Source organism: Mobula hypostoma, chromosome 2, assembly GCF_963921235.1.
Source record: "Mobula hypostoma chromosome 2, sMobHyp1.1, whole genome shotgun sequence".
Classification (NCBI taxonomy): domain Eukaryota; kingdom Metazoa; phylum Chordata; class Chondrichthyes; order Myliobatiformes; family Myliobatidae; genus Mobula; species Mobula hypostoma.
This window is the reverse complement of record NC_086098.1, coordinates 137,325,622-137,350,426: the sequence shown is the minus strand read 5'-3', so window position 1 is coordinate 137,350,426 and position 24,805 is coordinate 137,325,622. Positions and strand designations below refer to the sequence as shown.

Below are 24,805 nucleotides of genomic sequence, written 5' to 3'. Positions count from 1 at the left end.
AAGACCATAAGACACAGGAGCAGAATTAGGCCATTCAGCCCACAGAGTCTGCTCTGCCATTTGATCGTGGCTGATCCACTTCCCCCATTCTGCTGCCTTCTCCCTGGAATCTAACTTAATAAGAATCAATCAGCTTTACACTTAATGACTTGCCCACCACAGCTGTCTGTGGCAACGAATTCCACACAGATTTACCACTCTCTGACTAATGAAACTCCTCGTCGTCTCTGTTCTAAATAGACGTCTCTCTATTCTGAGGCTGTGCCCTCCGGTCCTAGACTCACCCACTCTAGGAAATATCCTCTCCACGTCCACTCTATCTAGGCACGTTAGGGTGCAGAAGCACCGCGAGACTGATGGGATCAATTCTATGATGAGCAGCTCTTACAGAAATTTTTATTTCTCTATTCATTCACAGGTGAGATACCAGCAGGCATGAAAATAGCTGATGTTTCCCCTTATTCAAAAAGAGCAGCAGGGGTAAGCCTGGAAACTCCAGGCCAGTGAGCCTTACACCAGAGGTAGGGAGGTTGCTGGGATGTGACTGATTAACATGGGGTTTAGTGCAGCAGAAATTGACTGTATTGAGGAAGCAACCAAGGAGGCAGCATGATAGATGTAGCTTACTTAGACCAGTAAGCCCGTTGACAAGGTCCACTGGTGGCTCATGCAGGAGGGTAAGACACAAGGGATCTGAGTCTTGTTGGCAAAATGCATCCTTGTTGGCTTGGTGATAGGAGACAAAGTAGCGGTGGGTGGCTGGATTTCTGACTGTAAGTCTATAATAAGAGGCATTCTGAAGAGATTAGTGCTACAACCTTTCCTATATATTATATATACAGTCTATACAAAAATCTTAGGCACACACACACACACACACACACATATATATACACACATATATACACACATATATACACATACACACACACATTATATATCTCTAGGGTGCCTCAGAATTCTGCACTGTACTGTAGTAATTTTATGTATTGCACCCTACTGCTGCTGCAAAAAACAAATTTTGTGATGATAAAACTGATTCTGATATGGGTCTTTGTTTCCAAGGTTGTTAAGCGAGGAGTGGTAGTAGGGACAAGCTCCCACTACCTAAAAGTGCTCCTCACGGCATGCAACTCAAATAGCCTCTGACAACCAAGTCCAGCTCCTGGCCTTCTCGTGTGGATTAGCCTCTAAGCCCGGCGGAACTGTTTCTACTGACAGGAGAAGGGGCGAAGGCGGATCCTGGCACCTTAAAACCAGTGTTTCGGGTAGATGGAGCTCGTCAGCCTGGGAAGGCAGTCCATCTAAGAGAGGGAAAACTCTGATTTCAAACCTCCGCTGCCTTGCGGCCATACCCACTCATGGGAAAGGCTTCGGGAGTAAACCCTGCGGAGATATCTGGAGCTGGAGTCCCTAAGGCTGTCCGACGTTGCCTTCAACCTCGTTCTGGAAACTCCTGCGACGACACCGGTACAAAGTTGTATCGACCCTTGCCCTTCCCTTGGACAACACCAGTGTCGTGGAGAGGGGAGACTTGCTGCATGGGCAACTGCTGGTCTTCCATACAATCTTGCCCAGGCCTGCATCCTGGAAAGACTTTCCAGACGCAAATCCATGGTCTCGTGAGACTGACGGATGCCACCATGGATAGGGGTCTCTACTGTGGACTGTGAGTGGGAAGGGAGCAGGGAGAGGGGAATCATGTTTGGGAAAAGGGGAAGGGAGAGGGGAGGGAGTGAGAAGCATCAGAGAGGTATATTTGTAATGATCAGTAAATCAATTGTTTGGAATCAAATGACCTTGCCTGGTGTCTCAGGGCTGGGTGTGTCTGCACCCTCGCCACCCTCTGCCCTGGCACTCCTCTGCCACCTGTCCCACACCCCTCTCATGGCACTCCACCATCGCCATTCCCAACATCGTTTGCTCCCGCTAGATTTACAAGCTCACTCTCCACTCCACATTGACAATTACGTTACTGTGCAAAAGATGTAGGTACCCTAGCTATATCTACTGTGCCCAAGACCATTGCACAGTACCGAATAAATGACTTGGATGAGAAAAAGGAGATCTGACCAGTAGGATTACAGAAGAGATGAAAATGGTTGGGGTTGTAGATAATGAAAAAGGTTGTGTCAGGATCCAGTAAGCTATAGGCCAGCTGAAAAGTTGGGAGGAATGGTGGCAAAAGGAACTTAATCCAGGTAGGTGTGAGGTAATGCATTTTGGGAAGTCCAATTCTGGTATATGTTATGGAATAAATAACAGGGAACTTAGGAGTGTTGATGTAGAGTGAGATCTTAGGGCACAAGTCCATAGGTCACTGAAAGTGGTGACACAGATGGACGGTAATGGATGAGTCAGTTGGCATGCTTGCCTTCATAGGCTGACGCACAGAGATGGGTCATCATGTTGTAACCTAGACCAAATATTGGTTCAACTGCATTTGGAGTACATTTGGACTGCATTTGGAGTATTGTGTACAGTTCTGAGCACCCAGCACAGGAAAGATGAGGCAGCCAAAGAGAAAGTGAAGATGAGGTTTGCCCAGACATCGCCTGGAATGGAGGGCTGTATTTATAAGGAGAGATTGGATAGGTTGCACTCTCTCCAAAATGTAGGAGGCTGAGATGTCACTTTGTAGAGGTTTATAAAACTGCGAGGTATTGACTGGATAGATAGTCAGAAGAACACACAAAAAATGCTGGAGGAACTCAGCAGGTCAGGCAGCATCTATGGAGAGGAATAAACAGTTGAAATTATGGGCTGAGACCCTTCATCAGGACTGCCCTTGTGCAGAATCTCTTGAGTTATAGATAGTCAGAATCCTTTTTTTTCCCCAGGGGAATCTAGAACTAGAGGGCACAAGTCTAAGGTGAGAGGGGGGAAAGAAAGGTTAGAGATCGGAAGGGTACGTTTTGCACTCGGAGGGTGATAGCTATCTGTAAGGGGTGGGGGCGGAAGGAACTGATATAATGATTAAAGAGCATTTGACAGGTACTTGAATAGGAAAGAAGTAGTGCAGGTGTTCCCAACCTTTTTTATGCCATGGACCCCTACCGTGAACCGAAGGATCCGTGGACCCCAGGCTGAGAACTCCTAAAGCACAGGGATAATGCGGTTAATTGGGATTAGGTTAAATGAGAAAGAAATAGAGAGGCACCAAAGTCAGAATAGAGAAGGAAGGCTGCAAGGGTTTGTTTCTGTACACGATTCTATGATTCACTACACAGAGCCAATCACAAGCTGTAATTTGACTGTCTAAGTGCGCCTTAAAATTAAATCCATACTTACCGGGAGTGAAATCAGGGAGCACTTCTTCACATAAAGAGTGGCAGAGATTGGGAACTTCCTTTTCAAAAGCACAATGAATGGTGGGGTAATGACTGATAGGTTTTTAAGAGGCAGGAAGCAAGTTCCAGTGCTCAGTCTGCGTTTTGTACTGGCTGTTTCACAAATTCTTCTGCTGGTTTGACAGTGTCCACAATCATCATAAATACAGTCCATTGAAATACCCAAATTAAAAACAGAAATTGATGGAAACCCTCAATAGTCACGCAGCATCTGCAGAAAGAGAATCAGAGTGAATGCTGGTCTCCAATCTGATACATTACCTTTATTTCTCTCTCTGCGGGTGCTGCCTGGCCTTCTGAGTGTTTTCATTATTTTCTGATTTTATTTCAGATTTACAGTATCAATGTTCACATCTAGAGAAACTTTTGCCAGCAACAATTCATAGATTTGAGTCACAAGCCCCAAAGGCACAGAATCTGCAGGTGTTTTCTCCCCCCCCCGCTGCCCCCCCCCAGTCCGAGCTCTGATTTTCCACATATTGTTTAGTAGGCCTTCTCTAACTCTGAGAGTTATTTACATCTGTTTTGATGTCCAAACCAGATAAAATGATTTATATGCATTTAATCTATAGGATCAGTGGAATATTCTAAACATCTTGTGTATAATCCTTGTTCCCCACTCCCACAATTTTCCATTCCCAAGGAAAAACAAACCAAGGTTTTGCAAATTGATCTCATCAGTTGATGTTTTAGCCCCAATGACATTTTGCTGAATCTGCCCTCTCTGAATGACAGACACTCAGTATTCCAGATTTTCCCTGTCACCATTCAACAGGGGAATATCTTCCTTCTGTTGTGTAGGTACTCATCAGGGACATGTTGTTTGCAGACGACGCGGCACTGGCAACACACTCTGAAGAGCAACTGCAACACCTCATGGACAGCTTCTCAAGAGCCTGCCAGGACTTCAGCTTGACCATCAGCCTGAAGAAAACCAACGTGTTGGGCCAAGGCGTTGAGCACCCCCCTGCCATTACCATCAACAACTATGAGCTAGAGGTAGTTCACGAGTTTACATACCTTGGCTCCACCATCACAGACCGCCTCTCCCTAGACCCCGAGATCAACAGACGGATCGGACGAGCAGCCTCAACATTCACCAGGCTGACAAAGAGAGTCTGGGAGAACAGAAAGCTAATGACGCACACCAAAGTTGCAGTCTACAGGGCCTGTGTCCTCAGCACACTGCTTTACGGCAGCGAGACCTGGAGCCTCTACTCCAGACAAGAGCGGCGTTTCAACGCCTTCCACCTTCGCAGCCTGAGACGCATCCTGGACATCACGTGGACTGACCGAGTCACCAACGACGTCCTGGCCCGCACCCAGATACCCAGCCTCTTCACCCTGCTCCAACAACGCCGTCTCCGCTGGCCGTGTGGAACCCCACATTTGAATTATTGTACTGTAATTCTATATGCTATGACAAAAGCTTAAGATTGTTTTGATTTAATACAACAATATGGAAAATATCATGACATTGATAAAACTCCGGAAATCTCTCCAAATGAGGTTTTTTTACCTTTTGGGGTGTGGGGTAACATTTTCTGCTGTACTAATGTTAATATGGAATATATACAAAAAGTCATTACTTATTTGAAGTAATAAAGCTGCCATTGGTGCAATGCTATCACCTATTTTCTAACTCTAGAGATGTATACCTTGCCAAAAATCACTATGAGCATTATTCCCCTCAGATGGTACTGACCAACCCTACTGGCTCACAGACTATTTGTCACTTCATTTCTCACAACTTACAAGGATGTATTTATTTTTCTTTCATCCAAAGGAAAAGAACACACCCTTAACCTAATTAAGTTTCATTCCTCACTCAAAACCTTTCTATGCTCCTTTCAATTTCTGTATCCCTTTGGCAGGGAAAATAGGAGCATGAGATGGCTATTCAACCCTTCAAACCTGCTCCACTTATTCAGTAAGATCATGGTGAATCATCTCCCTAAATACCTTATTTTCACCCCATCATTATCAGTAGACACTAGGTGCAGAAGTAGGCCATTCGGCCCTTCGAGCCAGCACCGCCATTCACTGTGATAATGGCTGATCATCCACAATCAGTACCCCGTTCCTGCCTTATCCCCATAACCCTCGACTCCGCTATCATTAAGAGCTCTATCTAACTCTTTCTTGAAAGCATCCAGAGAATTGGCCTCCACTGCCTTCTGAGGCAGAGCATTCCACAGAACCACAACCCTCTGGGTGAAAAAGTTTTTCCTCAACTCCGTTCTAATTGGCTTACCCCTTATTCTCAAATTGTGGCCTCTGGTTCTGGACTCCCCCAACATTGGAAGCATGTTTCCTGCCTCTAGCACGTCCAATCCCTTAATAATCTTATATGTTTCAATCAGATCTCCTCTCATCCTTCTAAATTTCAGTGTATACAAGCCCAGTCGTTCCAATCTTTCAACATATAACAGTCCCACCATCCCGGGAATTAACCTCGTGAACCTCCACTACACTCCCTCAATAGCAAGAATGTCCTTCCTCAAATTTGGAGACCAAAACTGTACACAATACTCCAGGTGTGGTCTCACCAGGGCCCTGTACAACTGCAGAAGGACCTCTTTGCTCCTATACTCAATTCCCCTTGTTATGAAGGCCAGCATGCCATTAGCTTTCTTCACTGCCTGCTGTACCTGCATGCTTACTCTCAGTGGCTGATGAACAAGGACACCTAGATCTCGTTGTACTTCCCCTTTTCCTAACTTGACACCATTCAAGTAGTAATCTGCCTTCCTGTTCTTGCCACCAAAGTGGATAATCTCACATTTATCCACATTAAACTGGATCTGCCATGCATCTGCCCAATCACTCAGCCTGTCCAAGTCATCCTGCATTATCTCAACATCCTCCACACATTTCACACTGCCACCCAGCTTTGTGTCATCTGCAAATTTGCTAATGTTACTTTTAATCCCTTCATCTAAATCATTAATGTATATTGTAAATAGCTGTGGTCCCAGCACCGAGCCTTGCGGTACCCCACTAGTCACCGCCTGCCATTCTGAAAGGGACCCGTTAATCCCTACTCTTTGTTTCCTGTCTGTCAACCAATTTTTTTATCCATGTCAGTACCCTACCCCCGATACCAGGTGCTCTAATTTTGCCCACTAATCTCCTATGTGGGACCTTATCAAAGGCTTTCTGAAAGTCCAGGTACACTGCATCCACTGGCTCTCCTTTGTCCATTTTCATAGTTACATCCTCAAAAAATTCCAGAAGATTAGTCAAGCATGATTTCCCCTTTGTAAATCCATGCTGACTCGGACCGATCCTGTTACTGCTATCCAAATGTGCCACTATTTCATCCTTTATAACTGACTCCAGCATCTTCCCCACCACTGGTGTCAGGCTAACTGGTCTATAATTCCCTGTTTTCTCTTTCCCTCCTTTCTTAAAAAGTGGAATAACATTAGCTACCCTCCAATCCTCAGGAACTGATCCTGAATCTATAGAACATTGGAAAATAATTACCAATGCATCCACGATTTCTAGACCCACCTCCTTAAGTACCCTGGGGTGCAGATCATCAGGCCCTGGGGATTTATCAGCCTTCAGTCCCATCAGTCTATCCAATACCATTTCCTGCCTAATGTGAATCTCCTTCAATCCCTCCGTTACCCTAGGTCCTCTGGCCACTATTACATCTGGGAGATTACTTGTGGATCTGTCTTCACTAGGGAAGACAAAGTACCTGTTCAGCTCATCTGCCATTTCCTTGTTCCCCATAATAAATTCACCTGTTTCTGTCTTCAAGGGCCCAACTTTGGTCTTAACTAATTTTTTCCTCTTCACATATCTAAAGAAGCTCTTACTATCCTCCTTTATATCCTTGGCTAGCTTGCCTTTGAATCTCATCTTTTCTCCCCGTATTGCCTTTTTAGTTATCCTCTGTTGCTCTTTAAAAGTTTCCCAACCCTCTGGCTTCCCGCTCATCTTTGCTATGTTATACTTCTTCTCTTTTATTTTTATACGGTCTTTGACTTCCCTTATCATCCATGGTCGCCCCTTACTCCCCTTAGAATCTTTCTTCCTCTTTGGAATGAACTGATGCACCATCTGTATTATTCCCAGAAATACCTGCCATTGTTGTTCCACTGTCATCCATTATCTTTGATATCTTTATCACTACAACCATACCAAACAAAAGCAGGCCAAATGTGATGTTGAACTACACTAAGCTTATTTAAACTCTTAATATCTATCCTCTCCATTTGGCGCAGATTCCTTAATGGCGTTCCTAGCCACCTGTCCAAATGCAATTTAAATATTGTAAGTGTATCTTCCTCTCCTGCCTGTAGATCCCTGTTAACTACCAGCCTCAATGTGAAAAGCCTATCCCTCAGATCTTTTCATTTTTACCCCTTTCATCTTGGATATGCGCCCTTTTTTGTTATCTGTCCTATCCATGCCCTTTGTATTTCTTTGACCTCTAGAAGGTCAATCCTCAGCCTCCTGCATTCTACTGAGAATAAACCGAGCCAATCAATTCTCTCAGAAACTCGGCCGCTCCGGGCATCACCCTGGTGAACCTTTTCTGCACCGTAATGCTACAAGGTCCTTCCTGTAGGGGGTGACCAGAACTGTACACAATAATGTGGTCTGACCCATGTTTTGTACAGTGATGACATGACATCCCAATGTCCGGGCAAGCACACCGAATGCCCTCTTTACCACAGTACTCCATCTGTGTGTCACCACTCAGTGAACAATGGTCTTGTATCTCAGGGTCCCTCCGTATGTCAACACACTCCTAAGGTTTCTGCCATTTACTCTGTTAGCCTAAAAGTTATAGAGCACCACAGCATAGAACCAGGGCCTTTGGGCACAACTCGCCAATGCCAGATTATTAAATCTGCCTGGTTCCATCGACCTGCACCCTCCACAGCCCTTCCATCCAAGTACCTATGTAAAACAAGCCCCACATCCACCATTTCCACTGGCAGCTCATCCCACACTCTCATGACCCTCTGAATACCCCCTCATGTTCCCCTTAAACATTTCACCTTTCACCATTAACCCATGACCTCTAATTCTAGTCTCACCCAACCTCAATGGAAAAAGTATGATTGCATTTACTCTATCTATACTCCTCATAATTGAGTGTACCTCCAATAAATCTTCCCTGATTTTTCTATGCTCTAACCTATTCAACGTTTTCCTAAAACACAGGTCCTCAAGTCCTGGCAACATCCTTGCAAATTTCCTCTGCACTCTTTCAATCTTATTGACACCTTTCCTGTAAGTAGGATGTCCGGAACTACACACAATACTCCAAATTAGGCCTCATCAATGTCTTATACAACTTCAACATAATATCTCAACTCCTGTACTCAATACATTTATTTATGAAGGCCAATTATGAAGCTTTCTTTATGACCCTATCTACCTGTCTATAATACTACTTTCAATGAATTATGGATCTGTATTCCCAGATCTCTATGTTCTACTGCTTTTCTCAGTGCCCTAGCACTTACTGTGTAAGTCTACCCTGGTTTGTCATCCCAAAGTGCAAAACCTCTCACTTGTCTGCAAAAAATTCCACCTGCCATTTTTCAGTTCATTTTCCCACCTGGTCCAGATCCAGCTGCAAGCTTTGATAGTCATCCTCTCTGTCCACTACACCCCCATTCTTGGTATCATCTACAAATTCGATGATTCCATTTACCACATCATCACTCATATCGTTGATATTGAAGACAAACAGTAATGGACCCAGCACCAAGCCCTGTGGCACATCACTAGTCACAGGCCTCCAGTCTGAGAGGCAACTGTCTACTGCCACTCTCTGGCTTCTCCTGTGAAGCCAGTATCTAATCCAATTTACTACCTCATCCTGAATGCCAAGTGACTGAATCTTCTTGACCAACCTTCTATGCAGGACCTTGACAAAGGCCTTGTTAAAGTCCATGTTGACAACTCCACTGCCTTGTCTTCACCAACTTTCGTGGTAACTTCCTCAAAAACTCTATGAGATTGGTTAGGCATGACCTACCATGCAAAAAGCCATGTTGACTATCCCTAATCAGACCCTGTCTAACCAAATACTTATATATCTTGTACCTTAGTATACCTTCCAACAACCTACCCAATACAGATGTCAGGCTCACTGGCCTATAATTTCCTGACTTATTCTTAGAACCTTTCTTAAACAACGGAGCACTTGGTATCCTCCAATCCTCTGGCACCTCACCCACGGTTCAGGACATTTTAAATATCCCTGCTAGGGCCCCTGCAATTTCTGTACTAGCCTGGTCCAAGGGAACACCTTGTCAGGCCCTGGGGATTTATCCACCCTAACTTTCCTCAAGACATCAAGCACCTGCTTCTCTGTAATCTGTACACTGTCCATGACCTCCCTGCTATTTTGCCTCACTTCTATAGACTCTGAGTCCATCTCCCGAGTAAATACTGATGCAACAAATCCAGTTAGATCTCCCCCATCTCTTTTGACTATTTATGTCCTTTGTAAATACATTCAGCAACTTGACCCTCGATGCTAGGGAATTCCACAGTCTCATCATCCTCTGTGTGAAGAAATTTCATCTCATCTCAGTCTTAAATGTTGTCACTCAGAGAGTGTGACCCCAGGTTTTAGATATCTCCAGGCAAGGCCAATGTCCTCCCTGCATCTAATCTGCCCCATGAACTTTGTACATCCCTATGAGATCCCCTCTCATCTTCTAATCTCTATCAAATGCAAAATAGTTGACGCAATCTTTCCTCAAAATGCCATGCCAGGAATAAGTCTGATGAATTTTGCTGTTCTCTGTCAGCAGCAAGAGTATCCTTTCATAGGCTAGACACAACACTCCAGTCCTGGTCTTACTTATGACCTGCAAACTGTAGCAAGACATTTCTCCTGTAAGCAGATCCTTTAACAATGAATGTGAGCGTACTATTCATCTTGTCACAGTTTACTGTAGGCTTGCTTTCAATACTTACTATACAAGGACAGTCAAGCTCCTTTGAATATCTGTATTTCCAAATCTAGTACAATTTAAATAACGCTGACAATTTTCACCCTAGTCTGCCCAGACTTGTTAGAATTTTAGAGGTTGCTATGCAGTATCCTCCCACTCATCTCTTCCAGTGAATATAGTTCTAACTGACCCAATATCTGTTCATATGCCAGTCCTGTCATCTCATGTTAATTAGCTACTGTAAATTACACCCCCCCCCCCCCGTCTAGTTGAGTGGTTGAAGAATTAGGAAAGGAAGTTGTTAATTGACAGAAGATAAAGAAAGGTCTGCAGCAAGATAAATGAGGGGAATGGAATTGACGTGCTCTCTGGAATAAGTTGCCAAAGGAGGCAAATACCGTTATAATGGTTAAAAGGCAATTGGACAGGTAACTAGGGAGGAAAAACACAGTGAGATAAGGGCCTAATGCAGGCACGTGGGATTAGCATGGATGACACAGTGTCGTGGGTGAGCTGGGCTGAAAGGGCTTTGTTCTGGGCTAAGCAATTCTACAGACAAAGGCATCTAAAGGAAAACCAGAGCAAAATCAAAGAAACAGGGCGCTGAAGTACATGACCATTGATTAATGTCACGTTTGTCCATCTGACGTCGTGTATACCATGTATCTGCCCACTTACTCAACATAACTTAATTCTCTGGACGACTCTTTATTGACCCCGTCACAACTCACAGTCCATCGCAGATTCAAGTTATCAGAACAAGGCATCTCTTATCCTAGTAATTTCACAATATCTTCAGACTTAACAAGGACCATTCAATAACTATAACCAGCATATTGAAAGTCAATAATTGACTGTCACTGGATTAAATCCTGGAACTGTCTACCCTACAACATTGTGGGAGAACCTTCAGTAGGTGGACTGCAGTGGTTAAAGAAAGGAACTCACTTCCTTCTTCTAAAGCAGAGGTTCCCAATCCTTTTTACGCCATGGACCCCGACTATTAACCAAGGGGTCCGTGGACCCCTGCTCTAAAGCAATCAGAGAAGGGCAATAAAATCTGGCCTTGTCATCGGTGCTCACATCCCATAAATAGGTTAAAACAGTGTGACGAGGAAAAAGTATTTATTGAGGTAAACAAATCTGGAGATTATCGCATGTTGGAATCTAGTGTGGGCAAATGTTCTACCTGTATTCTGTGATAACTGTGCCTACAATTTACATGTGAATTGGTTGTAAATAGAGTGATATAACCAAAAAACAAAAAGAGCTGTTGCTGTTAGAGATCTGAGACAGAAACAGAAACCGTCTCCACCTTCCCCTCCTTTTTCAGCATCCCAAAGGGACCATTCCCTTTGCAACAACAAACAGGATGCTGGAAGAACATAGAACATAGAACAGTACAGCACATTACAGACCCTTCAGCTTACAATGTTGTGCCGACCCTCAAACTCTGCCTCCCATATAACCCCCCACCTTAAATTCCGCCTAGTAGTCTCTTAAACTTCACGAGTGTATCTGCCCCCACCACTGACTCAGACAGTGTATTCCACGCACCAACCACTCTCTGAATAAAAAACCTTTCTCTAATATCCCCCTTGAACTTCCCACCCCTTACCTTAAAGCCATGTCCTCTTGTATTGAGGAGTGGTGCCCTGGGGAAGAGGCACTGGCTATCTACTCTATCTATTCCTCTTATTATCTTGTACACCTCTATCATGTCTCCTCTCATCCTCCTTCTCTCCAAAGAGTAAAGCCCTAGCTCCCTTAATCTCTGATCATAATCCAAACTCTCTAAACCAGGCAGCATCCTGATAAATCTCCTCTTTACCCTTTCCAATGCTTCCACATCTTTCCTATAGTGAGGCGACCAGAACTGGACACAGAACTCCAAGTGTGGCCTAACCAGAGTTTTATAGAGCTGCATCATTACATCGCGACTCTTAAACTCTATCCCTCGACTTATGAAAGCTAACACCCCATAAGCTTTCTGAACTACCCTATCTACCTGTGAGGCAACTTTCAGGGATCTATGGACAGGTACCCCCAGATCCCTCTGCTCCTCCACACTACCAAGTAGCCTGCCATTTACTTTGTACTCTGCCTTGGAGTTTGTACCACTTCACATTTCTCCGGGTTGAACTCCATCTGCCACTTCTCAGCCCACTTCTGCATCCCATCAATGTCTCTCTGCAATCTTCGACAATCCTCGACACTATCTACAACACCACCAACCTTTGAGTCGTCTGCAAACTTGCCAACCCACCCTTCTACCCCCCTCTTCCAGGTCGTAAATAAAAATCACGAAAAGTAGAGGTCCCAGAACAGATCCTTGTGGGACACCACTAGTCACAATCCTCCAGTCTGAATGTACTCCCTCCACCATGACCCTCTGCCTTCTGCAGGCAAGCCAATTCTGAATCCACCTGGCCAAACTTCCCTGGATCCCATGCCTTCTGACTTTCTGAATAAGCCTACCATGTGGAACTTTATCAAATGCCTTACTAAAATCCATGTAGATCACATCCACTGCACTACCCTCATCTATATGCCTGGTCACCCCCTCAAAGAACTCTATCAGGCTTGTTAGACATGATCTGCCCTTCACAAAGCCATGCTGACTGTCCCTGGTCAGACCATGATTCTCTAAATGCCCACAGATCCTATCTCTAAGAATCTTTTCCAACAGCTTTCCCACCACAGATGTAAGGCTCACTGGTCTATAATTACCCGGACTACCCCTACTACCTTTTTTGAACAAGGGGACAACATTCGCCTCCCTCCAATCCTCCGGTACCATTCCCATGGACAACGAGGACATAAAGATCCTAGCCAGAGGCTCAGCAATCTCTTCCCACGCCTCATGGAGCAGCCTGGGAAATATTCCGTCAGGCCCCGGGGACTTATCCGTCCTAATGTATTTTAACAACTCCAACACCTCCTCTCCCTTAAGATCAACATTTTCCAGAACATCAACCTCACTCATATTGTCCTCACCATCATCAAGTTCCCTCTCACTGGTGAATACCGAAGAGAAGTATTCATTGAGGACTTTGCTCACTTCCACAGCCTCCAGGCACACCTTCCCACCTTTATCTCTAATCGGTCCTACCTTCACTCCTGTCATCCTTTTGTTCTTCACATAATTGAAAAATGGCTTGGGGTTTTCCTTTCCTACTCGCCAAAGCCTTCTCATGCCCCCTTCTTGCTCTTCTCAGCTCCTTCTTAAGCTCCTTTCTTGCTTCCCTATAATCCTCAATAGACCCATCTGATCCTTGCTTCCTAAATCTCATGTATGCTGCCTTCTTCCACCTGACTAGATTTTCCACCTCACTTGTCACCCATGGTTCCTTCACCCTACCATTCTTTATCTTCCTCACCGGGACAAATTTATCCCTAATATCCTGCAAGAGATCTCTAAACATTGACCACATGTCCATAGTACATTTCCCTGCAAAAACATCATCCCAATTCACACCCGCAAGTTCTAGCCTTATAGCCTCATAATTTGCCCTTCCCCAATTAAAAATTTTCCTGTCCTCTCTGATTCTATCCTTTTCCATGATAATGCTAAAGGCCAGGGAGTGGTGGTCATTGTCCCCCAGATTCTCACCCACTGAGAGATCTGTGACCTGACCTGGTTCATTACCTAGTACTAGATCTAGTATGGCATTCCCCCTGGTCAGCCTGTCCACATACTGTGACAGGAATCCGTCCTGGACACACTTAACAAACTCTGCCCCATCTAAACCCTTGGAACTAATCAGGTGCCAATCAATATTAGGGAAGTTAAAGTCACCCATGATAACCACCATTAAAAGAACTCACAGGTCTGGCAGCATCTGTGAACGGAAGTGAACAGTCAACATTTTGGACCAAGACTTTTCATCCGAGCTGAAATGTCAACTAAAAAAAAAAAACAGGGGTCCCCAAACTGGGGTCCGTGGACCTCTTGTTAATGGTAGGTTCCCATGGAATGAAAAGGGATGAGAACCCCTGCCAGTCTGGAATCTTGTGGATTGCTCCAGATTCCAGCATCTCCAGTTTCTTGTTTCCCATTCCCCGTGGGTCTCACTCACTCACCTTTTCATGGCACTGACCCTGGCAACTACAAGAAACAAAACATTCACCCTTTTATCTCTTCCCTTCCCACCAACCAAGGTCCAAACGGTCCTTTAGGTGAAACAAATGATTCAATTACACTTGTTCCAATTTGGTGCCATTTCATTCAGGGTTCCCCTTCCTATGGGGAAGAACTAGGATGATTGCTTTGTAGAACACTGACTGTGTTGCTAGTTGCATTTCACCCTAATTCTCAATCTACTCTGTTTCCGTACACTGTCCAATAACCCCCAATGCCAACCTGAGACATTAATCTCACATTATGTCCAGGCACACTACATCGTTTGCAGCTCACGATGAATTCAACAATATATGTTTCAGTCACACGTGTTTCTGTTTATTGAATCTTGATTTGGCTGCCCTGTTTATCCAGTGGGCTTGACTTTCCAGTTTGTGTCCAAACAGGCTGGTTCCGGTGGAGGAGAAGAAACACACGACGGGCTTGGCGGGTCAGGGATCATCCAGAACATTTAACATCACAGCACAGGAAGTGGCCCTTCAGCCCATGATGTCATAGTCCCATGGTCTCTATCCTTCCATTCCCTACCTGTTAGTCCACCTGTCTGAATGCCTCTGAAAAGTTGCCATTGTATCTGCTTGTACCACCACCTGGACACCACTTTTCAGGCTTTCAGTATGTAAAAAAAGATGTGGCCTGCACATCTCTTCAACTTCCTCCCTTTCACTTTAATCCTATTTCCTCCAGTATTTGGCATTTCCATCTGGGAGAAAGACACTATTTAGCCTACCCATGTCTCTTGTAATTTTATATACTTCTAAAAGGCTGTGCCTCCAATTTCTCTCTCCACAGATGCTGACCTTCCCAGCACTCTCTTTGTTCATAGATTTGCAGCAACTTCAATCAGTTTACTTTTTTCCCCTCTGCCTGCCCTTCAATTTACACCTCTTTCTGGCAGATTAGGTGCCATTTAACAAACGTCCTGCATCCTCCTGTAACTAACATCAGTCTGTGTGATCATCCCACGGTCTCCACCCTATCACGGGTACACCCGTTTTTCCGTTCCACACCACCCCTTCTCTGCAAGTGCTCTGAATTTTCCCAGTTCTTAAGTTATTGACCAGAAACATTAACTCTCTTTCTTCTTTTATGGATGCTGCTTAACCTTCTGAGGACTTAGAACATATTCTGTGTTTATATTAGAGTTTTTCACATCTCAGAGATCCAAACCCACTTTATTTTTAACTTATTATTCAAAGTTCAAAGTGTAGCACCTGCTTAGCCCCTCCCCACAACCAGGTTACATGAAGCCATGGGAGCAGGTGGTGGATGGTCTTATGAGCAGCTGGTACATGTCACAAATCCTGGTTACATGATCACTGACATCAGGCAGATAACCACTGAAGGGTATTGGTAATGGCAGGGGTCACCTGTCTTTAAAGACACTACCAGGAAGAAGGCAACAGCAAACCACTTCTGTAGAAAAATTTGCCTGGAACAATCATGATCACCCACTTCATACGACATAGCATATAATGAATGTCGTGATCATGATTTTCTATCTGTTCCATTTTCTAACAATTTTCCCATACCCCTCTATTCTCATAATATACAGAAATTTATTGATCTCTCCTTTGAAAAGACACAGTGACCAAGCCTCTTTTACTCTCTTGGGGTACAGAATTCCAAAGATCAATATAGACCAGGCGAAATTGAATTAAAATAATGTCTTCAGCAGAGCTATTAAATGCGATCCAAACTGTCTAGTTGTTTGTTGCTCCAAATTTCAGCATCTACAGTCTCCTGAGTCTCGACAATAATCTTTGTTTAAGGTTATGCACATAATGGGATTGAAATGGACTCCAATCAAGTCTGAGTTTCAGCTGTGTGACTGAGTGAGCAATGGCCTCAAGTTGCTCAAATTGTTTTTATTAAAGGAAACATAGAAACCAGCCACAGTCAGGGTAATCTGGTAATCTTCAGAAGATAGCAGATTAAAAAGAGAAGGCAGACAACAGAGTTGAGATAAATGAGTCATTGGCAATCAGTAACAAATGGAATGCTACAGAGATCGGTCCCGAGGCTTCAAGTATTTAGGATCTATATTAATGACCTGGCAAAAGGACTGAGTACACTGCAGCTGATACAATGGTAGATGGGTTTGAAAGCTGTGAGGGCTACATAAAGAGTTAGCAAAGGAATGGGTTAAGTGAGTGGCAAATGAAGTTTGTGGAAAATGTGAAGCTTTTTGCTTTAGAAGAAAGAATGAAAAAGTTAGTCACTTATTAAATGTAGAGAGACTACAAAATATTGTGGTCCAACGGGAACTGGGAAGTTGGATGCCCTGTTGGCCTGCTGCACAGCGCAGTTCTGAAGTAACTTTACAACTTGCTGATAAGATAGTAATTGGAGTACCATGCAGTTTTAGTTTGCATATTTAAGGTATGACATACTTGAACTGGAAGCCATGCTGTACATGGCGCTGATTCCCAAAATTAAAGGTTTAATATACGAAAGGTTAAATAAATAAAATCCATGCTCAACAGAGCTTAGAAGGATGAAAGTTCCCTAACTGAAACATCAGGTTCTGAGGAAAGCTGACACGACAGATGTTGGGAGACTAATTCCTCTAATGTTTGTTCAGCAAAGGAGAGTGTGGGGTGGGGTGGGAGTGCTGTTTCAGAATAAGGGGACAACCATTTCAGACGGGAATCAAAAGGACTTTCTTCCCTTTCAAATTCTCCACCTCTGAGAGGTGTAGAAGCAGTGTCATTGAATATAGTCAATCTGAGGCTAACATACATTTGAACTGCCAGAAGGAGAGAACAGTGTTAAGGAAAAGATCAATAAGTACCCATCTATACTGATCCCATTTACCAGCACTTGGTCTGTAACCTTCCAAGCACTGACAATTCAAGAGCTGGTCCGAAAACTTAAATGCTGAGTGAGTACCTGGCTCCACAACCTTCTCAGTGTATAACAACCCTTTGGGTGGAATTCTATTTCTTCGTATGTTCTCTAGCCCTCCTACCCTAAAGATGTGCCTTTCTTTTAAACATATTTGTTACAGCTCTATAGGACCCTGGTCAGACCCCACTTGGAGTACTGTGCTCAGTTCTGGTCGCCTCACTACAGGAAGGATGTGGAAACCATAGAAAGAGTGAAGAGGAGATTTACAAGGATGTTGCCTGGATTGGGGAGCTTGCCTTATGAGAATAGGTTGAGTGAACTTGGCCTTTTCTCTTTGGAGCGACAAAGGATGAGAGGTGACCTGATAGAGGTGTAAAAGATGATGAGAGGCACTGATCATGTGGATAGTCAGAGGCTTTTTCCCAGGGCTGAAATGGCACAGTTTTAAGGTGCTTGGAAGTAGGTACAGAGGAGCTGTCAGGAGTAAGTTTTTTTTACACAGAGAGTGGTGAGTGTGTGGAATGGGCTCCCGGCGATGGTGGTGGAGGCAGAAACGATAGGGTCTTTTAAGAGGCTCCTGGACAGGTACATGGAGCTCAGAAAAATAGAGGGCTATGGGTAACCCTAGGTAATTTCTAGAGTAAGTACATGGTCAGCACAGCATTGTGCTGTAGTTTTTCTATGTTTCTATCTCCAATGTGTGGAGAAATTTCTCACTATCCTTTCCCCTCATAATGTTGCATACCTCCATCACGTTCCTCCTCCAGTGAAATTAAACTACGATTGAAAACTCTCCGTCCGGCACAGCATCCTGGTGAAGTCCTCATGAAGGGGCTTCACCAGAAACCCTGACTTTATTTCCACCCACAGATGCTGCCTGACTTGCTGAGTTCTTCCAGCTTTTTATTTTATGAAAAGACATTGTTTCAGCTGGAAAATCTTCCAGTACACCTCTAAAATTTACACCTTGTTTTCTTTATATATATATTTCAGTAAATGGAGAACCCACAGGTTTTGAGCTGCCATCTCTGACACGCTATGGTCACTGCTGGTCAGTTATAGAAACATAGAAAATAGGTGCAGGAGTAGGCCATTCGGCCCTTTGAGCCTGCACTGCCATTCAGTATGATCATGGCTGATCATCCAACTCAGAACCCTGTACCAGCCTTCCCTCTATACACCCTGATCCCTTTAGCCACAAGGGCCATATCTAACTCCCTTTAAACATAGCCAATGAACTGGCCTCAACTGTTTCCTGTGGCAGAGAATTCCACAGATTCACCACTCTCTGTGTGAAGAAGTTTTTCCTCATCTCCGTCCTAAAAGGCTTCCCCTTTATCATTAAACTGTGATCCCTCGTTCTGGACTTCCCCAACATCGGGGATAATCTTCCTGCATATAGCCTGTCCAATCCCTTTAGAATTTTATACGTTTCAATAAGATCCCCCCTCAATCTTCTAAATTCCAACGAGTATAAACGTAGTCGATCCAGTCTTTCATCATATGAAAGTCCTGCCATCCCAGGAATCAATCTGGTGAACCTTCTTTGTACTCCTTCTATGGCAAGGATGTCTTTCCTCAGATTAGGGGACCAAAACTGCATACAAAACTCCAGGTGTGGTCTCACCTGGAGTATTATTATGTTAAAACATTCATGTGTATCAGTACAGCGGGAAGCAGATCGTGCAGGAGACTTCACACTAATTGCCTGAAGACACCAGCCACGGCAGATGCTAAATCCGGAGTAACAGACAATCTGCTGGGCGGAATTCAGCGGGTCCTGTAGTTCGGGGAGAGAGGAGCGTGGTCCTGTCCATTTCTTAAGGCAGAGTTTGGCGAAACGTCGATAATCGCTCTCCCCAACCCGTACCACAGACGCTGCTCGACCCACGAGTTTCTCCACTAACTTCTTGCTGATGGTGGGACAGTTTGGGAGCATTCACTGAGCATGAACACCTCCCTTACTATTGTCGGCACTGAACTAAATGTCCCGTTCATCTCGAAGCACGGGTGGGGTGGGACGGTCACCGCGGATCTGTAAATTGTTGCCCTGCTTACATTCAGGAGGCGAGTCCAGTCTGACCAATGAGGCATTTCTTCCAAAGAAGCGTTCTTACTGAGGGGTGTCCGGTCAAATTGCAGTAATTAGGGGGCGGGGATGGGGATTGGAGACCACGGATTATGTCGAGGTGGTAGGAAAAATTGGACCCATTGGCCCATTGGTTGAATTGAGTGAGAATTCACTACCGTTAGTCTACCATTAATACAGTTATTGGGACGTCGATCTCACACCGGGTATACATACATACATACATACACACACACACGCAATCCCGGCATCACTCTATATAAAGCCCCATTTTGCAAGTTGCCCGGCAGCGCTGGAATTTAAAAAGCCTCCGAATTTGACAACAATCACAGAAAGCGAACGGCTCAAGTCCAAACAGGAAACTTTCGTCAGCCTCACCAACCTTTTATATCCAAACCCTATTCCGCTGTTGCCGCTTTGTTAACACGACAGAGATATTTACCTGTTGCGTTGAGCTGGGACGCTGTGCTTCCTCGCTCGGATCCCCCAAGGTAGCGGTGGGTTATCACAGCCCCTGTGCCGATCCGCGCCCCTCCCTCTACGACCAGTCACATTGGGACGGGGCGGGGACGAGATCTGACCGGCCCGTGCGCGAACCTTGTGGTCGCCCTCACGCTTTTCGCCATTTCCCGGCAAATTGTCGATAATTCTATTATCGAGATTTCTCGACGCTTCCTCTTCCTGAACGGATTCCGGCTTGTCAGGGCAGCCTCTTCTGGCGAACTGTCCGGGGAGCCGAGAGCGGATGGTCGGCGGTAGTAGGGGAAGGAAGAGGCGGAGGGGTAGGGAAGACGGGGCAGGAGGGGTGAGATGGGGATGATGGGGAAGGATTTTGAGAAGGGGAGGGAAATGGGAGAGGGGGAAGGAGCAGTGTGGCGTAGGTGGGAGGAGAAGGGGATGTGAGGAGGGGAGGGGGATGTGAGGGGGAGAGGATCGAGGTGGAGGTGAGGGTGAAGAGGGGAGTTGGGAGATAAAGAGGAAGGCAAGGGGAAAGAGCGGATGGGGTGGGGGAAGATGATCGGGAAAACTTCAAATTTAAGTCACAAGACACCAGCTTTTAGTCCTCAGCCAGCCGTATCCTGCGTACAAACCCTACGTCTGTCGCCTTAGCTTTGTTTGAAAGGCTTCATAGCCGTTACTTATTCCTGTCAGGACATTAAAGTCACCCTGGAGAGACAGAAGACTGCCAGTGCTGGAATCTGGAGCAAAAACAAGCAAAATGCCCGATGAAAGGTTTCAACTTCAACACCCGACATTCCTTTTCCTTTACCGATGTGGCTTGACCTGCTGAGTTCCTCCAGCAGTTGTGTTCTTTGTCGGTCTGGCTTCGAGTTCGCCAGGCACACACAGACCCATCTGCCGGTCGGAAAGGAAGGGGGAAGAAGATAATGAGAAGGCGGGGTAGGGGGGAGAGAGGGAACAAGTTGGCAAGTGATATGTGAGTGGTGGGGGGGGGAGGAGGGACGAAGTGAAAAGCTGGGAGGGGGTATGTAGTAAAGGGAAAGGGCTAAAGGAGAAGCAACCTAATAGCAGAAGAGAGTGGGCCATGGGAGAAAGGGAAGGAGTTGGTGGGCAGGTGAGGAGAAGGGATGACCTGAATGAAGAATGGTGGGACAATTTGGGAGCATTCACTGAGCATGAACACCTCCCTTACTATTGTGGACTCTGAACTAAATGCCTCGTTCACGAAGCACGGGTGGGGGTGGGACGGTCACCCCGGATCTGTAAATTGCTGCCCTATTTACATTAAGGAGGCGAGTCCAGTCTGACCCGTGACCTCTTCCAATGACCTTTGTGTGTGTGTGTTGCTCAAGATTTCCAGCATCTGCAGAATCTCTTGTGTTCATCATATGCTGCTCGTTTACTCGAGTGAGTGTGGCTTCCTTCCTCACTCCACCCCCTCCCTCCAACACACACACACACCCCTCAGACTTGTTCCTCAACCAACACGATAGAAACAGGTTAACTAACCCTTGTTGTCTGCAGGAGCTTATTCTGTACCAATTGGCTGACATGTTTGTACAATTTTGACAACAATTCAATGTCTCTAACTTGTTGGGAGGGCCTGTTTATGGGGCAATGGGGAGTACAGAGGGTCATGAGGAGGAACAAATGACCCATCCAATAACCCTCTGACAAAGTCAAGTTGAGGACTTGTCTTAAAACATTAGAAGTAGTGACAGCAGTGTTTAATTCAATTCCTTGTACTTGCTCCAATATTCAATAAGACTATGGCTGATCTTTCACCTCAGTAACACTTTCATACACTAATCTCACACTACTTAATTGCCTGACTATCTGACTGCAGATTTCAGTTGCTGAACATTCTCCTTGGAGCTGAGAATGCAAAATGACATTAAAACCTAAGGAAGTGAAATTAGGAGTTGGCCATTTGGGCCCCTCAAGCCTGGTTGATCTACAATGACATCTCCTCTTCTATGTCAGTTCCGCACGGTCCTCAATTCCCTCACCTTTAAGACATGGCCTTACCATCCTCAAATGCCTCCAGTAAACTGTCCTCCATAATTCTTCAGGATAGAGAATCCCAGAGATTCACCGCTCCTTGTGAGAAGAGGATGAAAAGATGCTTTGGAATTGCAATTCCTTTAAAGTTATTGAAAACTTTTTTAAGTAATGGGAAGCTGGTGGTAGTGGTGGAGTAGTCAGATATGTGGTCTTTAAGGGGCTGCTGACATACATGGAGAGTGAGGGATATGGATCATGTGCAGATGGAAGGAATTGCGCTTTATTTGGCATCATGTTCAGCATGTCGTGGCCAAATGGCCTGGTCCTGGTCCTGGACTCTTCCGTATGTGGAACACTGGAGTCAGTCCTGTTTTTCAGGGTGCAGGATTGCTGGATGGTGCCAATGAGACTGAAAGCAAGCAAGGAAATAGAAGTCTGAATTTGAACTTCTCAATGAAGTTAACTGCAGAACCTCAAATAATACCAGGTGTTCCTCTCCTGCTCAGCAATAGGTTAAATGGACGGTGTAGTCATATGGAAAACCAATGGTGGGAAGCCAAAGATGAGCTCATTTGAGGACTAACCTATATTTTTTCACTCTGAGTATTTTCTTGTTTCACCCATATTTTACTGCAATCTACTGTAAAATATCCTCTATTTCTCATACCTGATGAATGGGCCCTCATCTGAAATGTTAGCTGTTTCCATCTCCATAGTGTGCTGATAATGTGCCATTTTGCCATGTCCTATCACAGACATTCCTTTTGCCATTGCTGATTAACTAGGATCTGACAATTTACACTTGTTTCTCAATTGCACTTTTTAAACTTGTGCACAAGGAGAACTATTCAGCCCCCGTCACTGAACTGTCTAAAGTTACAGTTTAGAATTGTCAATTTTATAGCGTCTTTATCTTGTCTGGTCTGCGGAGTATTTTGTACTTCCCTTGGGGAATATTATTTTTCAAACTGTTCTTGGAGGATGTTACTCTTTCAGTGACCTTGTTCTGTACAGCTCACACCATCTTAATCCTTGTTGTGCTGTAATTTCTACATCTTTTTTGTACATATCCCTCCTCCACCTTCCCTTCTATTGAAAATTAACTTGTATCTCTCTCAACATGAAACACAAGCAGTTCATTCCCGTATGGAATTGGCTTAACCTCCAGAGTTCCAGCAGCAGATTGATTGTTGCTCCAGATTCCAGTATCTGCACTCTCTTGTATCTGTACCTCATTGTATCCCAGTTCTGACAAAAGTTGATTGATTTCCTTTCCACAGTCGCTGCTGAACCCGCTGAGTTTTCCATGATTTTCTGTTTTTGTTTCAGATTTCCAGCGAATGTATTTTGTGAACTGGGAAGTTCAGCCATCGATGTTGGAGGGAGAAGATGATCCCCCTTCAAGATGATTTAGAAGATGATTTAGAACAGCTTGTTGTTGAGCCCACTAAGGGATCGGCAGTATTGGATTGGGTATTGTGTAATGAACCGGAGGTGATTAGAGAGATTGAGGTGAAGGAACCCTTAGGAGACAGTGATCATAACATGATTGAGTTCACTGTGAAATTTGAAAAAGAGAAGCCAAAATCTGATGTGTCGGTATTTTAGTGGAGTAAAGGAAATTATAGTGGCATGAGAGAGGAACTGGCCAAAGTTGACTGGAAAGGGACACTGGCGGGAAGGACGGCAGAGCAGCAGTGGCTGGAGTTTATGCAAGAAGTGAGGAAGGTGCAAGACAGGAATATTCCAAAAAAGAAGAAATTTTTGAATGGAAAAAAGACAAGAGAAGTCAAAGCCAAAGTTAAAGCAGTGGAGAGGGCATACAAGGAAGCAAAAATTAGTGGAAAGACAGAGGACTGGGAAGTTTTTAAAAGCTTACAAAAGGAAACTAAGAAGGTCATTAAGAGGGAAAAGATGAACTATGAAAGGAAGCTAGCAAATAATATCAAAGAGGATACTAAAAGCTTTTTCAAGTATATAAAGAGTAAAAGACAGGTGAGAGTAGATATAGGACCGATAGAAAATTATGCTGGAGAAATTGTAATGGGAGATAAGGAGATGGCAGAGGAACTGAATGAGTATTTTGCATCAGTCTTCACTGAGGAAGACATCAGCACCGGACACTCAAGGGTGGCAGGGAAGAGAAGTGTGCGCAGTCACAATTATGACAGAGAAAGTACTCAGGAAGCTGAGTAGTCTAAGGGTAGATAAATCTCCCGGACCAGATGGAATGCACCCTCGTGTTCTGAAGGAAGTAGCTGTGGAGATTGCGGAGGCATTAGCAATGATCTTTCAAAAGTCGATAGATTCTGGCATGGTTCCGGAGGACTGGAAGATAGCAAATGTCACTCCGCTATTTAAGAAGGGGGAAAGGAAGCAAAAAGGAAATTATAGACCTGTTAGCTTGACATCGGTGGTTGGGAAGTTGTTGGAGTCGATTGTCAAGGATGAGGTTACAGAGTACCTGGAGGCATATGACAAGATAGGCAGAACTCAACATGGATTCCTTAAAGGAAAATCCTGCCTGACAAACCTATTACAATTTTTTGAGGAAATTACAAGTAGGCTAGACAAGGGAGATGCAGCGGATGTTGTATATTTGGATTTTCAGAAGGCCTTTGACAAGGTGCCACACATGAGGCTACTTAACAAGGTAAGAGCCCATGAAATTACGGGAAAGTTACATACGTGGATAGAGCATTGGCTGATTGGCAGGAAACAGAGAGTGGGAATAAAGGGATCCTATTCTGGTTGGCTGCCGGTTACCAGTGGTGTTCCACAGGGGTCCGTGTTGGGGCTGCTTCTTCTTACATTGTACATCAACGATTTGGATTATGGAGTAGATGGCTTTGTGGCTAAGTTTGCTGATGATACGAAGATAGGTGGAGGGGCCGGTAGTGCTGAGGAAACAGAGAGTCTGCAGAGAGACTTGGATAGATTGGAAGAATGGGCAAAGAAGTGGCAAATGAAA

The 24,805-nt window shown here is 44.7% G+C and overlaps 1 protein-coding gene across 3 annotated transcripts in view; it reads right to left on the bottom strand.

The window, feature by feature from the left end:
• Positions 1-20,053, bottom strand: part of LOC134342511 (probable G-protein coupled receptor 139) — an 81,476-nt gene extending 61,423 nt beyond the window's left edge. Inside the window, exon 1 of one of the 3 annotated variants that reach the window (XM_063040744.1) lies at positions 19,811-20,053. The gene's annotated coding sequence lies outside the window, so the exon portion shown is untranslated. The remainder of the gene's footprint in view (positions 1-19,810) is intronic. The other 2 variants (XM_063040746.1, XM_063040745.1) reach the window with 2 other exon arrangements.
• Positions 20,054-24,805: the final 4,752 nt, after the last annotated feature.